The sequence below is a fragment of the Pleurodeles waltl genome, chromosome 6, assembly GCF_031143425.1.
Source record: "Pleurodeles waltl isolate 20211129_DDA chromosome 6, aPleWal1.hap1.20221129, whole genome shotgun sequence".
In the NCBI taxonomy this organism is placed as follows: domain Eukaryota; kingdom Metazoa; phylum Chordata; class Amphibia; order Caudata; family Salamandridae; genus Pleurodeles; species Pleurodeles waltl.
Window position 1 is genome coordinate 318,447,759 of NC_090445.1, and position 12,689 is coordinate 318,460,447.

The window sequence follows — 12,689 nt, forward strand, 5'->3', positions numbered from 1 at the left end:
GTCACCCTAGCCCCAAGCATTTACTCCACATATGGGAAAGATGGAGGAAGAGAACAACAAAAAAGCGTCACAATGGGAGAAAGCAGAAAGCTGCAAGAGTGGTCTGATGGGACAGGGAGTGGCTGTAAATGGATTAAAGAGGCCCGAGATGGCTTCAGTATTATGCTGCCTCAGTATTCTCTGCTTGCACATTTAATTGCAGCAGCTGCGTGTTTAAGAGGAGGGCTTTGAGCACCGGCACGTTTTTATTTACAAATTAAGCACTGTGCTGTGCCCAGGATAACTGGCAGTACTCGTGGCCCAGGACCCAACAGCAGTATCGTGGTGAGTTTGTCTTATGTAGAGTCGGCGGATACACCATAGTAGGGCAGTCAGACACGGGTTCAATGGCAGTTCTGCTGGGTGGGGGCTTGAGAGCATTATTCCAGCCCCACCCAGAGCTATCCCTTCTGCCTCTCCCCTCCCTCCATACCGTCCGCAGGAGTCAGGCGCCGATCACGGCTCCTGCCAGGGAATGTCCAGCTGCTATTAATACAGAGTTATTTTTATTGTCATTACACTCTGTCCCTGGACCATGCAGCCATCAGACGTCTCGTGTGACATATGCTGGGTCTTATGAATGGGATTGTGTTGGTTGCTGGAGATATGGTGGATACGAGGGTCGTTAACAGAAGTGGTAGGTGCTGGGGAGACACAGAGGTTAAATGGGGGAGAAGCGTTGCGTGGTGGGTGATGGCAGTGACGTGATATAGCGGGTGCTGGGTACAGCGATGTGGTGGGTGCTAGAAGGAAAGTGATGTGTAAGTACTGGGGTGAGCAGACGCACGTACTAAACATGAGGTGATATGGTGGGCGCTGGTTAGAGAGATGTGATGTGTTTGAAAAGTGAAGCTATGTGAGCACTGGATGTGAAGAGCTGTGGGTGCTGAAGGAGGAGAGATGTGGTAGGTGCTGGAGTGAAGAGAGGGGGGTGCTGACACTGAAGTGATTGGGGTGAAAAGATGTCATCAGTGCTAGAAGAGGGGCGTCTGTGTGGGTGCTGAAAGTGAAGTTAGTATGTGGTCGATAGGAGAGGTGGAGGAATGTGGTGGGCCTGTATGTGAAGGCATGTGGTAGCCACTAGGGATCTAGAGGTGTGGGTGCTGAAGGTAAAGTGATGTGGTGGGTATTTCGTAGAGAGATGTGATAGGTGCTAACAACAAAGGATGGGAGCACGGGCAGTGAGGCCTGGAGTGAGAGTATGCGAAAAGCGAAGTCATATGAGGAGGAATGGTTTGAAGAGATCGTGTGGGTGATGTAAGTTATGGGAGCACTGAGAGTTACGGTGTCGTAGGTGACATGAGGGACTGAATATAGGGATGAAGTGGGTCCGAAAGTGAAGACCGTGTAATTCACGATATAGGAACATTGTGGTCACATTTCTTTCTGCCCAATACTAGTTTTGTTTCACAGGTGGCGGGTGCGAAATGGTTTATTTTATTTTTAAAACGCAAGGTATTTACAAAAAAACGTACAGTCTGAGGTTAAGTAATTCCGTATGCTGTTTTATTAGTTAGTGAAGACTGACAGAAACATGCCGCAAAGCTGTTATGTGGGAGAACCCAACCTGGGAGGGGTGCTGGGTGACACCATTTCCTTGTCAGTCATGAATAATTGTTTGGTAGGGTTGGAGGGACCTGTCGGTGTCTTTGCTTGCACTAGCAGCTTTATAGCTTCTGCCAGAACATGGCAGGCCACGTGACTAGATGGTATGCATGTTGGTTTTCATCCAACACCTTTCCAATGCCCCATCATGACGTTCCAGTGGGATAGATTTTCAGTGTACTATTTATTAGTCTTCAAGGGGCCCTGTTTAGAAGGGAAGGTATAAGCCGGAGTATGAAAAGTCAGGGTAAGTTTACAGTCCAAGAGAGATACTATGTCATCGAGAGCACCTAGAGGAGGGTACAACACTTCAGTGTGGAGCTGGTTAAAGGCTGTCGGCCTAAAAAGCATTCACGGTGCATCATGAGGACAGCTGGCCAAGACAGTGTAGTTTCTGGTTATGTTATATAACTCGATATCGATAGTGGTCTGTCCATGATAGCTGCTGGATGTCAAGGAGCTGAAGCATTTGTACTGAGGAAACGCAGCCAAAAGGCAGCAGAGTGCTGTGAGGGTCACAGGCAAGCATACAGCCAATGAGTAATAGGAGAGGTAGTAGGGTTCTGGGAGCAGAAGTGGACTGCAGTGTTCTTTAAAGAGGCGTGTCTTCACGTTTTCCCTAAACTGGAGCAATGTTGAGGTTGTCCTGATGGGTAAAGGGGTGTTATTCCAGATCCTAGGTGCTTAGATGGAAAGGGCCTGCTTCCTTCTTTCTTAATTCCAGTCAGATGATGTCCTGGCTGTGGGTTTGTCGAGAGCCATCAGAGATGGTGAGCCCACCTCCAAGTTAATTGGGGGCAATGGTTGTGATGCTTTGTAAATGTTGCAGCTCATTGTAAATATGATGCAGGATGAAAAGAAAAGCCAATGGAGCTCCATTAGGATGGGATGATTTTTTCACATTTCTACTGGCTGTGGTGTGACATGTTGCAGCATGCAGTATGCCCTTGGAGGGACCAATTTGAACCCTGGCAGACCATGAAGCAGGGCATTATAAGCACCCAGATTCAAGAGTATGAGGGTTCTGAAACTGCCTTGTGAAAGAAACATTTTGCTTTCTCTAGAAGAGACAGCTGGTAAGTGTCACCTGTGTTCTGTGTTTTTTGGCAATGTGTTGCCTGAGGGTGAGGTTGGCTTCCAGCGTGAATTCAAGTGACTTGGCCTTCTGTGAAAGTTGGGGTTGAAGTCATCAAGGGTAATGCCATTCAGCCCGGTATGTGCTATTTCTTGCTTGTTGCTCTTGGCAAATAATAGGAATTATGTTTTGGTGGGCTTGAGCTTCAGTTAAGTGCTAGACATCCGGGGCTGGATGCCTTGCAGATCTGAGGTATTGGATGTGTGAAGCCGTGGAGACTTTCGAGAAGAGTTGTGCATCCTCAGCATATTAATGAATTTCAATAATGTTATCCGTCCGCAGAGCCTCAAGGGGCACCATGTAGATGTTGAGTACGATAGGGTACAGTACGGAACCCTGGGGGACTCTGAAGGTGAGAGGGATCTTTCAGGACATGCACAGTTCCCATGTGAACCAACTGGTGTAAGTTGAAAAGGTAGGAGGAGAACCAGTGAAGGACATTGCCTGCAAATCTCATTTGAGACACCATAATGTGCATGACAGTGGCTGTCTGTAAGAAATTGGGGAATTAGTTACACAATCACAATAGCCTCCACCTACGTAAGGCAGGCCTACTGGCTTTGTCAAGGTGTCAACACATTATTAAAACAACCACACATCATGATAGCACCAATGTATCACCATTAACACTGACAGGGACAATATTCTTACTCCAATGTAATTATTATAAGAATAAGCATTGCAGTGTTCATCAGCAGTTGTATTCAAAACCACCACAAATATATTTGTCAAACTCTTTCTTTTACACTCTATAAGCCACATAAATCAGCCTTAGCATCAACCACCAGGCATCCTCCACATTTTCGAGTCTAAGAGCACAATGTTCCTGCTCAGAGTACGTTAAAATAAGTGAAAATACCTCTTGGGGCCATTAATTCAATATGCCCTGAGACTTATTGTGAATTGTCTAAAACACTTTGGAGGGGTGCCCCTCACAATACTTGAAAAATGTCCCTGCCCCTCTTTGGGGCACCACAAGGAAGGCAGGATGTGTGAGCACTCCTCAGCCCAAGCATGTGCATATTATATAATGGCCAACATCCCTGTTCTGTATTGTGTGTGTTCCTTTGTCTTTTTGCTTTTAGTGGGTGTCCAGTCCTACTCAGAGAACAAAGATGCTGCAGGATGCGTTAGAGGTCATAGGGGGAGCACAAGGCCCCAGCAACCCCACTGGTTCCCTGCACTCTGTAGGAGCCAGCATCCACATCCTTCTTTCCCCACCCAGAGGGAGTGGTGCAATCCCCTGCCTGTGAAGAGTGGGCCAGGAAGGGGATCGACAGGTGGGACCCCCCCTACATACGGGCCTAGGGGGTGGGGAACATGCTTGGCCCCACTTTCTGCTGTTCCAGGGGGATGGGTCCCTCAGGACTTTGGGGGTTATTACAACTTTGGAGGAGGTGTTAATCCGTCCCAAAAGTGACGGATATACCACCAGCCGTATTACGAGTTCCATAGGATATAATGGACTCGTAATACGGCTGGTGGTATATCCGTCACTTTACCGTCACTTTTGGGACGGATTAACACCTCCTCCAAAGTTGTAATAACCCCCTTTGTTTGGCTTGCTTGAGCCTTTTCTTGTTTCCACTGTACTGGCGCCTGGGAGATGGGGGTCCACTTGTGCAATTCAGAATAGGAAGAGGGGATCCCACACATGCCTGCTCTCCCAAATAATTAATCAATGCACAATGCATCGACCCATGGGTACTGGCCCAATCTAGAGGGCTGAGGATTTATAGAGAAATATAGAGGAGTTTCTGTGTTTCTTTGGGATTAAAGGTAAAAAAAGTGAGAAGATCTCTGGCCTCGATGGGCCAGTTCTCTCCATCCTGGGCTGTTATGCTCCTAGTTGTGCGGTCTAGCTACCAGGAGCATTTTCAACAGGCCTCTTGGCTTCTAAAGGGGTGAATTCTGCAGGGAGCTGTATTTACTAGCTCTCCGAACCAGCATTCTTCTTTGCCTGGCTCCTGGTGCTCCTCTCCTGCTGTAATGGTGGAGACATCTTGCACAGCCCCTTCGTAACTATACAGCAGAAAAACCTCTTGCCCTCACTTCATAGGTCCCATGGTCTTCTGGCCGCATTGGGGGGGGCAGTAGAGTTTGGATCTTTGCCCCAACTGGTCCTCAGGGGGCATAAGATTGCCAGCGCCACTGGCCCTGGAGAGACCCATCTTCTCAACAGGTGGCAGAGTCCTTAGTCCATCTTGTAGGGGATCAGGTTCCTCCTCCTTCCAGATGAACATTCTTTTACTGTCTTGTTGTCTCACAGTGGAGCTGGAACGTTCTAGATGCCAGGCATCTCTGACCAATCCTAAAATGCTACATCATTCCTCCACCTCTGTCCCAACTATCATACACAACATTTTGGGACAATCCAACAAGGTGCCAAGTTTCTCTAGAAAGAGCTCCACTGAGGGTCTTAGCTCCACCCTTAAGCTGACATTACTGCCAGATCCCTTACCACCAGAACTTCAAAGGCGAGCCTCTCCTGTATTGGTTCAAGAGGTCTAAGGTTCCTCCTTTGTTCAGTGGCCTTCGGCTCTCTCAATCCAGGTGCAGTGTGACAAGTTAATTATCAGAATTTCCTCCTCTCCCCTTCCTTACCAGGAACTGAGCCAATCACTAGAATAATTTCTCCATTTCAATGGGGAGACCTTTATTCTCTCCGCTGGGGAGACCTTTGTACTCTCTGCTGGGGAGCAGAGTAATTAACTTGGCCCCAAAGGGGAGAACAAAGACCTGGAATCTAATCATGAGCTGAGACAGCGAAATATGACAGTTCCTGAAGATTGCAATTGGAAATGTTTGACTACAGTTGACTCCAGAAGGTTGATTTATTTTCATTTCCCTGTGGTAGAAGCTGATCTGAAACAAGATGTCTGAATTGAACAGATGGATGGAAGTTTATAACACGAATATAGACAAACGTCTTTTCCTTGGTGGATGCTTTATATGCTGGACTCTATGGTTGAACAGTTGAAAGTGCAAAAGACACATGGGATTAGTAGTCTTTAATGTTGTTTATTATAATGTTGGTATGGCTGCTGAGCAAATAAATGGGGAAAGTTACTACATAAGCTGAGCCTCCAGTCCTGACATAGAATTTACTGTGAGTGAGATTTAGGTACTCCAGAAACCAGGCAGTCATAAGTAAAAAATCCTGGTGGACTAAATGGGAGGAAGCCCAAGTGCCACACTGCTGTGCGCAGAAATTGTGTTTTTATGCTATGTTTAGGGAAAAATGGATACTCACATAAGAAAATAACACAAGGTCGCATTTTGCGCTACAATATTGCTCTGCATAATAGATTTGCATTTTGCGTAATTATGCAGGATTTCACATTTTTCTGAAATCTCTCTTAATTTGGCAAAAGCAAATTATGTAAACATCGTACACCCCTAGGACTGATAGTGAAGTTATGTGGTGCACACTGTTGGTGACACAAGTTTGTACTGAAAATGAAATAATCTAGAGACTGGAGATGAAGAGATGTGGTAAGTGATGAAATACTATTAATGTGGTAGATGATGGCATGAAGAGTTACGGTTGGTGTTCAAAGTGTAGTGATATGGTAGGTTCTGGGGTAAAGAGGTGTTATTAGTGTTGAAAGTGAAGTGATGGTATAGGTACTAGGTGTCAAGAGATGTGATGGGTGCTGAAAGAGAAGTGATGTATAAGATACTAGGGGTATAGAGAGATGTAGGGCCTTTAAAACTAAGTGATGTCGTAGATATGAGGGTGAAAGATGTGATGAGTGCTGATGGTAGTGATATAACAGGTGTTGGACAGAGACAAATTTTGGGATAAAAAGCAAGGAGATATTTTAAGTGATGGGGTACTTCAAATGCAATGGGTGTTCAAAGGCAAGGCATTGAGGAGGGTACAAAAGAGGACAAATGTTGAGGTGATAGGGGAAGGGTGATGTGCCGATCCTGGGGGTGGCCAGTTGTATGATTTAATGAGGTTGGAGATTTGTGCTAGGGTATAGACATGTGCTGGATGCTAGGATGATAGCTTATCCTAACAGGGGAGAAATGTTGCAGATATTGAGCTGTGGAGAGGTGCACTGATTTCTGGTATTGAAGAGAATTTTTCTACATGGAGGGTGGATAGACTGTTTAGCACTATGTGGTGGGTGCTGGCTGTGGAGAGATGTGGTGGCTGCTAGATCCACGATGGGAACTTAGAGATGTGTTGGTTGCTGGGTTTGGAGACACATGTGTGTTCTTTGGGGAAGGAATAGTGGGGATTTGGATACTTGGGGCCATATGTACAAAAGCTTTTTCCCATAGACACAGAATGGGTAAAATCCTTTGGTACATCTGGCCCTTGGTGACAAGATGTGGAGGGTGATTGGTGGAGGGTGTGACAGTGGCACGATGTTGGTTCTTGGAAGTAGAGATGTGTCTAGATGCATAGGATGCAGTGACATATTTAGGATTTGTGAGTTCCTGGGTAAGATATATTTTGGGGCCCCCTGTTTCAGCAACTTTGAATTTATCACCTATTTTCAGCTCACTCAAGTCCTTGTGCTGCCATTAATAATATGAATATTTTATACTTTTAGAAATGAGGCGTGTAGGAGGCTAGCCAGGCTTCTAGTGGATACCTTGTGGTACTCACACCTTGTGCCAAGTCCAGTTATCCCTTATTAGTAGAATAGCGGTGTTCTAGCAGCTTAGGCTGATAGAGGTAGCTATAGCAGAGCAGCTTAGGCTGAACTAGGAGACATGCAAAACTCCTACCATACCACTTATATCATATAGCACTATATCATAAGAAAGCACAATACTCAGAGTTACTAAAAATAAAGGTACTTAATTTTCGTGACAATATGCCAAAAGTATCTCAGAGGATATACTCCCTTAGGCGGTAAGTAATATACACAAATTATATACACACAAACCAAAATCAGGTAAGTAACAGTTAGAAAAGTAGTGCAAACAATGTAGAATCATAATAGAATGCAATAGGGAGAAATAGGCCTAGGGGCAACACAAACCATATACTCCAAAAGTGGAATGCGAACCACGGATGGACCCCAGGCCTACTGTAGTGTGTAGAGGGTCGCTGGGAGTGTAAGAAAACACTAAGGGTGTCTAAGATACCCCACCCCAAGACCCTGAAAAGTAGTAGTAAAGTTACCCTACTACCCCAGAAAGTCAGTAAAGTCGAGATAGGGGATTCTGCAAGGACAACAACTGACTGCAAAACACTGAAGATGTATTCCTGGACCTGAGGACCTGTAAAGGAAGGGGATCAAGTCCAAGAGCCAAGCAAGTGTCCAGAGGGGGCAGGAGCCCACTAAACCCCGGATGAAGGTGCAAAAGGGCTGCCTCTGGGTGGTAGAAACCAAAGATTCTGCAACAACGGAAGGTGCCAGGAACTTCTCCTTTGGTCAGAAGATGTCCCACGGCATGTTGGATGTTGCAGAGTTGTTTTCACGCAGAAAGACCGCAAACAAGCCTTGCTAGCTGCAAGAGTCGTAGTTGAGAATTTTGGGTGCTGCTAGGGCCCAGGAAGGACCAGGAGGTCGCCCCTTGGAGGAGGAGATGACAGAGGGGGCACTCAGCAACAAAGAGAGCCCAAGCAAAAGCAGGTGCACCTGCAGAAGTACCTGAACAGGCACTTAGAAGATCTGAGGACAGCGGTCGACTCAGGGTCACAAAAGAGGGTCCCACGACGTCGGAGTCCAACTCATCGAGTTGGGCAATGCAGAACGGAGTGCTGGGGACCCCGGCTAGGCTGTGCATGAAGGAAGTCTTGCAAGAGTGCACAGAAGCCCTAGCAGCTGCAGTTCACACAGTACACAGGATTACTGTCTGGCGTGGGGAGGCAAGGACTTACCTCCACCAAATTTGGACAGAAGGGCCACTGGACTGTCAAAGACACTTGGACCCAGCTCCTGTGTTCCAGGGACCACGCTTGTCAGGATGAGAGGGGACCCAGAGGACCGGTGATGCAGAAGTTTGGTGCCTGCGTTGGCAGGGTGAAGATTCCGTCGACCCACAGGAGATTTCTTCTTGGCTTCCAGTGCAGGGTGAATGCAGACAGCCCTCAAAGCATGCACCACCAGGAAACAGTCGAGAAAGCCGGCAGGATGAGGCGCTACAATGTTGCGGGAAGTCTTCTTGCTACTTTGTTGCGGTTATGCAGGCGTCCTGGAGCAGTCAGCGGTTGATCCTTGGCAGAAATCGAAGAGGGAAGTGCAGAGGAACTCTGGTGAGCTCTTGCATTCGTTATCTGCTGAGATACCCACAGGAGAGACCCTAAATAGCCCACAGATTGGCTACTGAGAAAGGTAAGCACCTATCAGGAGGGGTCTCTGACATCACCTGCTGGCACTGGCCACTCAGAGCTGTCCATTGTGCCCTCACACCTCTGCATCCACGATGGCAGAGGTCTGGGACACACTGGAGGAGCTCTGGGCACCTCCCTTGGGAGTTGCTGGTCAAGGGAGTGGTCACTCCCCTTTCCTTTGTCCACTTTCGCACCAGATCAGGGTTGGGGGATCCCTGAACCGGTGTAGACTGGCTTATGCAGAGAGGGCACCATCTGTGCCGTTCAAAGCGTTTCCAGAGGCCAAGAGAGGGTACTCCTCCCAGGCCCTTCACACCTATTTCCAAATGGAGAGGGTGTAACTCAGAGGAAATCCTTTGTTCTGCCTTCCTGGGACTAGGCTGCCCAGGCCCCAGGGGGCAGAAACCTTTCTGAGGGGTTGGCAGCAGCAGTAGCTGCAGTGGAGACCCCGGAAAGTTAGTTTGGCAGTACCCAGGCTCTATGCTGAAGTCCCGGGGATGCATGGAATTGTCCAACCAATACCAGAATGGTATTGGGGTGCCAATTCCATGATCCTAGACATGTTACATGGCCATGTTCATAGTTACTATTGTGACGCTACATATAGGTATTGACCTATATGTAGTGCACGCATGTAATGGTGTCCCCGCACTCACAAAGTCCCGGGAATTTGCCCTGAACAATGTGGGGGCACCTTGGCTAGTGCCAGGGTGCCCACACACTCAGTAACTTTGCACCTAACCTTCACCTAATGAGGGTTAGACATATAGGTGACTTATAAGTTACTTATGTGTAGTGTAAAATGGCTGTGAAATAACGTGGACGTTATTTCACTGAGGCTGCAGTGGCAGTCCTGTGTAAGTATTGTCTGAGCTCCCTATGGGTGGCAAAAGAAATGCTGCAGCCCATAGGGATCTCCTGGAACGCGAATACCCGGGGTACCTAGGTACCATATACAAGGGAATTATACGGGTGTTCCAGTGTGCCAATGAGAATTGGTAACATTAGTCACTAGCCTGCAGTGACAATTTTTAAAAGCAGAGAGAGCATAAACACTGAGGTTCTGGTCAGTGATACAGTTAGGCACCACTCAGGGAACACATACAGGGCATACCGTACTTTATGAGCACTGAGGTCCTGACTAGCAGGATCCCACTGACACATAGGCAAAAACAAACATACATACAGTAAAAATGGGGGTAACATGCCAGTCATGTTGGTACTTTCCTACAGGGTGCACAAAAAGAGCCAAACACTTCAAGCTGTCTGGTGTCCACCAGACAAAAAAAAACAAAAGAGAGCTTGGACAAGTATTGATTACGCCATCTCTCTTTGAGTTTGAATCTGCATTTTTTTACCTGCAACATTTTGTGTGGAATTGAGTATCTATCCAGCTTGGTACTCCCACTGTAGGAAGAACATGCTGAAGATAACTTGTTATTAGTGCAGAATACTAAAGTAAGGTATAGGTATATCTCACTTGGAATTGTAGCTTTAGTTGCTGAATATTTGTAATCACAAATATATACCGCTTCCCTACTGGTGTTCTTGCTGCAACAGTGAAAATAACCAATGGCTCAGAGGAATTTCACCATTTCGCTGGTTAAAATATAATAACTCTGTCCTAATTTATCTTTCTCTACCATGTCCATCATCTCTTTTTTCAATTGTGCCCTTCTATGGCTAGACAGGCACATGTGACGCTGCTGAGTAAGAGACATGGGATGGCGGTGGACACAGGAAATGGACAGAGACCTAAAGAGAACTGTATAGCAGAAGATGTGGAGTAGAGGAAGAAGGTGTAACAATAGAGATGATGTAGAAAAATATGTGAGTTAGGGACAGAAATAAAGAAAAATAGAGCATGGTAAAGTAGCCAGAAGGAGAGCTAAGGAGCGGTAGAAAGAAGAACATGTAGGTACTGAAAGAGAGGTAGACAATTAGTTAAGGTTTTTGAATGCGAGAGAGAGAGAGATCGAGATAGGAAGATGGAAATTTGGAGAGAGAGCAGTACAGAAATCCAAGGGTTGAGATACAGAGAAAGGTCAGGTATAAAAAAGTAAATAAATTAGAAAGGTAAAGGTAGCAAGAGGTAGACAAAGACCCAGAAACTTGAGGAAAAACAAAGAGTTGCACGGTAGAGGGACAGCAAAATGAGAAGAGTTATAAAGAATGGGTTGGGTAAAATAATGGAAAAGAGGGAAAGGCAGAGAGAGGGGTGAAGGGTAGAAAAAGAAATGTGGTGTGGAGCGAGAAGAAGCTGAGAGGCATACTTGAAATAGAGAAAGAGGTTTGCGGTTTAAACAGTAGAGAGCTGTGGGATAGAATAAAAGGAAGACACAGTAGGATAAAGAGATCAAGAAAGAGTTTGCAAGAGATAGTTGAGATGGAAGGGATGAGTTGAAATCAAGAAGGCAGTCCAGAGAGAGATATGTGTTTGAGTGAGAGAGAAAGTGAGAGTGGCAGAGAAAGAGCGAGAAAGAGAGAGAGGAGTTTATGGTAGCGAAAAAGAGTTGAAGTAAAAATACAGAAGTAGCTAGAAAGGAGTACAATATTTAGAGAGGCAGAGGAAAGGGAACAGAGGTAGAACAAGAGTAATGTGAGGTGGAAAAGTGAGGGAATGAACAAATGGTGAGGTAAATTGAGAAGTTAGATAGCAAGCAGTGAGGTGGAGAGAAGTGAGGCAGTGAGGGTGATTCAAGGTAGAGAGAAACAAGGTATTGAGGTGTGGGAAGTGTTAAGATAGAGAACAGTCTGAGAGAGGGAGGTAACTAGTAGAGACATGGAGAGAGTGATAGCGAGGTGAGGTAAAGATAGAGATGATGCTGCTTGAGAAGTGAAGGAGGTGGAGGAGAGATACAGGGAGGTCAGAGGGGAAAGTGCAATGAGGACAAAGAAAGGGATGATCTAAAGAGAAAGTTGAGGTAGAAGTAGAGGATCTAGGGTGATAGATAAAGATGTTGGAATAAAGAGTGATAGAGGGGGCAAGTTGTAGGAAAGTACCATCTTGCCTGGCATGTTACCCCCATATTTCACTGTATATATGTTGTTTTAGTTGTATGTGTCACTGGGACCCTGCCAGCCAGGGCCCCAGTGCTCATAAGTGTGCCCTGTATGCGTTACCTGTGTTATGACTAACTGTCTCACTGAGGCTCTGCTAATCAGAACCTCAGTGGTTATGCTCTCTCATTTCTTTCCAAATTGTCACTAACAGGCTAGTGACCAATTTTACCAATTTATATTGGCTTACTGGAACACCCTTATAATTCCCTAGTATATGGTACTAAGGTACCCAGGGTATTGGGGTTCCAGGAGATCCCTATGGGCTGCAGCATTTTTTTTGCCACCCATAGGGAGCTCTGACAATTCTTACATAGGCCTGCCACTGCAGCCTGAGTGAAATAACATCCACGTTATTTCACAGCCATTTTACACTGCACTTAAGTAACTTATAAGTCACCTATATGTCTAACCTTTACCTGGTAAAGGTTGGGTGCTAAGTTACTTAGTGTGTGGGCACCCTGGCACTAGCCAAGGTGCCCCCACATTGTTCAGGGCCAATTCCCCGGACTTTGTGAGTGCGGGCACACCATTACACGCGTGCACTAC

At 46.3% G+C, this 12,689-nt stretch overlaps 1 long non-coding RNA gene across 1 annotated transcript in view; it reads left to right on the plus strand.

Moving 5' to 3' along the window:
* The first annotated feature begins 581 nt into the window (after positions 1-581).
* Positions 582-12,689, plus strand: part of LOC138301921 (uncharacterized) — a 114,928-nt gene continuing 102,820 nt past the window's right edge. The window contains exon 1 of the long non-coding RNA XR_011205165.1: positions 582-676. This is a non-coding gene — a long non-coding RNA (uncharacterized lncRNA). The remainder of the gene's footprint in view (positions 677-12,689) is intronic.